The 4,124-nt window shown below is 45.4% G+C and overlaps 1 pseudogene; it reads right to left on the bottom strand.

Moving 5' to 3' along the window:
- Positions 1-1,141: 1,141 nt before the first annotated feature.
- On the bottom strand, positions 1,142-3,478 carry LOC103602261 (annotated as a pseudogene).
- Positions 3,479-4,124: the final 646 nt, after the last annotated feature.

Genomic DNA, 4,124 nt, shown 5'->3' with positions numbered 1-4,124 from the left:
GGTTGCTCAGCACACAATTCCTCTTTGACTCTCCCCGGCACGGGTCGGCCCTTTTGGAGGGCTGACTAGTAAACTTCAATGTAGCTCGAGGGGTCTCCGGGCTCCCCTCTCCCCACCAGAAATCAGTTAGGGGCTCTTCCGAACTGAGGTCCCCAAAGATGGTATCTGCCTCTCGGGAAGAGGGAGTTTATCTGGTGCCAACGCCCAGGGTGTGGCGGAGAGACGATCTGGGCGGGCTCCTCTTCCCTGCCCCCCCCCAACACTGGCCGGGGGCTCCCCACGCTACCAGCCCTGTCAGAGATCCACGGGGAGAGTGGGATTGTAGGCCGGTCCACAGGCCCCAGGGTGCCCTGTGTCGAGGTAAGCAAATAGCACGTCTCAGTTAGGAGCCACGCCAAACAGAGATGGCTGGTCTGCCCTCACTATGCCGGCCTTCTCCGCCCCCNGCCTTTTGTTGCTCTTGGAAATGCAATCAATACTCTGGTATCACAGCGCACAGCTCACAGGGAAGAATTCATTTCTAACCATGCCGAATAAATAAACTACATTTCAAAACTTTTAGCATTTATTTTTACATCGTAGTCCCATTTGAAAGAAAAGAAAGTGATGAAGAGCTCAAGAAGACATTTGAAACAAGCCAAAAGACTGTCAAATGTCAGCGGGCGCCGAAGAGAAAGCCGCGTCTTGCCATCCTGCCCCACCGCCAGTCGTGTCTTGGTCTCTCCAATCACCAGGATTTTAATCTTACGGTTTCATGGGAGTTTTATTACCTTCTATTTTTTAAAAAATTTATACCTTCCATTTAATTTCACCGGTATTTTGCTGTTTTTCTTTAGCTTAACTTGTTTAGCTCATCTTTTTTAAAAAATCTTTTTTCCTAATTAAATGCATTTTGGATGGTACACTGTTCCCTGAGAACCAGTCTGGCTACTGTCCAAGGTACAGTATCATAAAACTGTTTTTCACGTGATTCTGATGAGTGAATAGCATAAAAAGCACTGGTGTGGCTTCAGAGCAAGCGTTCTGAAGACAGGCCAGATGTGAATCCTCACTTGGCCACCTCCATCTGTGACCTGTACAAATCACTCTATCTCTCAGGATCAGTTTTCTCAGCTGAAAAATAGGAATGGTAATATCCACTTCACCAAGTTTTGACTGTCATCTGCTGAGTAGGGTCTGATTTGGGGAATTTTAACTTGCACTGCACGCCAGAATTATCTGTGGAGTTGCACAATATCATGGCACACAAGGACTCTCCCACGTGAATCAGCCAGGCAAGCCAATACCCATTGTGCAGGAGGGTATGATGGTGGTCCAGCAAGTACCGAGTGAAGGAGCCCAAGGGTCCAAGGCTCTGATAAGGGATACTCTGAGGCCAGAAGATAACCCAGGCAGTCTGTCAGCTTGACTTCCCTCTCCATCAGAGGTTCGGACTCGCTTAAACTGCAGAACAAGGGGCGAGAACGCAAACGCATGAACGCCCTAGAGCAGAAACCGTCCTAAGAGCTGAAGGAAATTCCGCTTACCGGAAGCTTTTTAGTTTGATGTAATCCCATTTGTTTATTTTTCCTTTTGTTGCTTATGTTTTGGGGGTCTTATTCATAAAGTCTTTGCCCAATCCTCCTTCTTCAACTGTTTTCCCTATGTTTTCTTTTAGTTTTATAGTTTCAGGACACATATTTAAGTCTGTAATCTACTTTGAGTCGATTTTGATATATGGTGAGAGGTATGGGTCTAGTTTCATTCTTCTACATATGGATGTCCAATTTTCCCAGCACCATTTATCGAAGAGACAGTCCTTTCTTCAATGTAAGTTCTTAGCTCCTTTGTCAAAAATCAGGTGAGGTCTACAGGGGCAAACAGGCAACCTCTGGTCCTCTCTCCAAACATCAGGAAGCTTCCACGTGCAGGCCTGTGTCTCCTCTGGGCTGGCATTCTGCCTTGCTAACCGGCAACGGGATCGCAACCCTCGGTGTTGCCCCCGTGCCTCGCTCAGCCAGTGAGCGGGAACCGGTCTGTATGTGGGATCCGAACCCTCGGCGGGAGCGCTGCCACGCTTCCCAAGCGGCACACTAGCGCAGTGCGCCACCGGGCCGGCCCAGAAGAGACAGTCTTTTACCCAATGTATGTTCTTGGTGTATTTCTCAAAGATCAGTTGGCTGTATGTATATGATTTCTGGGTTCTCTATTCTATTTCATTAATCTGTGTGACTGTTTTTATGCCAGTACCATGCTATTTTGGTTACTATAGCTTTGTAGTATAATTTGAAGTCAGGTAGTGTTATGCCTCTGGCTTTACTTTTTTTCCCTCAGCATCTCATTCCAGTTAGACTGGCTATTATCAAAATGACAGAGAACAAGTGCTGGTGTGGATGCGGAGAAAGGGGAACCCCCCTACACTGCTGGTGGGACTGTGAATTGGTGCAGCCATTATGGAAAAACGTTCTGGAGGTTCCTCAGACAATTACAGATAGAACTGCCATACAATCCAGCAATCCCACTGCTGGGTATATACCCAGAGGAATGGAAGTCATCATGTCGAAGAGATACCTGCCCTCCCATGTTCATTACAGCTCTATTTACAATAGTCAAGAGTGGGAACCAACCTAAATATCCATCGTTGGACAACTGGATAAGGAAAATGTGGTATATTTTCACAATGGAATACTACTCTGCCATGAAAAAGAATGAAATCCTGCCATTCACAGCAACATGGATGAACTTAGAGAAAATTATGTTAAGTGAAGTAAGCCAGGCACAGAAAGAAAAATACCGCATGTCCTCAGTTACAAGTGGTAACAGAAAGAAAGAGAGAAAGGAAAGGAAAGGAAAGAAAGGAAAGGAAAGGAAAGAGAAACAACAATCACAATAATATGTCAAACTTTCAAGAAAAGATCACAGAACTGAGGAGACGGGGGAGGGGAAGGGGGGAAGGGAGGAATTGGTAAAGGGCCATGAAAATCAATTATATTGTATAATAGTGAATATACTAATTATCTTGATTTGAACATCACATATTGCACACAGGTATTGGTATCAATGCTGTACCCCACAGATACATGCCATCAACTATGTTCCAATAAAAAATAAATAAATTTTAAAAAAAGAAACCAGAAATGATCACAAGTATTAGAGGAACTTAGCTTAACAGAGGATCACAGCAGGAGGATAAGGGCTTAGCTTATGGACACATGTTTGTATATGGATATCGATGTAGGAACACACAAGATCAGGATCTGATGAGCTGGGGGAAGGGGCCAGAAGACAGACTGAGTATGGAAACCTCCTGTGTGCTCCTACCCATGGTAGGTTGGGGTGGTGGGAGGAGTGGTCATGGGGGCTAGAACCCCCATTCTAGACTTTTTCTATGCTGATGGGGCCTGGAGCAGAGTGCAGGCAGCACGGTTCATACAATTTGATGTCCATAGTAGGTGCTCAATGTTTGCCCAATCAATAAATTGATCTCCTCCACATCCATGGTTTCCCCAGAAGGATCCTTTGATTAAGGCATCTCTTCTGGAAGGAATTTACAGAAGTCAATAGGAAGGGAAAGCGCTCATGAATTCAAAATGGTTATTCTCTGAGCAGGGCCATTTATCACAGGAGAAAGCAGAGTGCTGTTGGGGGGAAGCTAGTTGTAAGCATAGGCTCAGAAATTAATCTCTGCAAATTTTACCAATTTTATGTTTCATTTTCATTTTTCTATTCACTGTTCTTGATTTTGTTTGTTTAACAAAGGAAATTCCTTTTGAAATTCTATTCTAGTCTAGAGTGGGGTTTTAGATCTTGTCTGTGCCTGGGCAGTTTTGAAGGAGAAGCTGGACATCTGAAGGGTCTGGGTTTGGTCACAGCAGTGGAAATCAAAGTGACAGGACGAAGGGGAAGGAAGAAAAGAGTCAGCTAATCGGTCAGCTTCCAGTTTCCCCACTGGAGACTCCCCACGCAGGCTTTTCCCTGCCCTAACCTTGTAGGTTTTTTGTTTTACAGGGAAGGCTGTCTGCTTCCCGGTGAGGAATAGGAAAAAGTGCTATGTAGGTCTCCTGGGATCCAGGCAGCCAGATTGCCATAGGTAGAAAAGGGTTTATGTCACTTGTCATTACACAGGAGAGTGAGTGGTGCCCAGA

The sequence above is a fragment of the Galeopterus variegatus genome, unplaced genomic scaffold (assembly GCF_000696425.1).
Source record: "Galeopterus variegatus unplaced genomic scaffold, G_variegatus-3.0.2 Scaffold4075, whole genome shotgun sequence".
Taxonomy (NCBI): domain Eukaryota; kingdom Metazoa; phylum Chordata; class Mammalia; order Dermoptera; family Cynocephalidae; genus Galeopterus; species Galeopterus variegatus.
The sequence above is the reverse complement of the archived record's forward strand: the minus strand, read 5'-3'. Positions and strand labels throughout refer to the sequence as shown.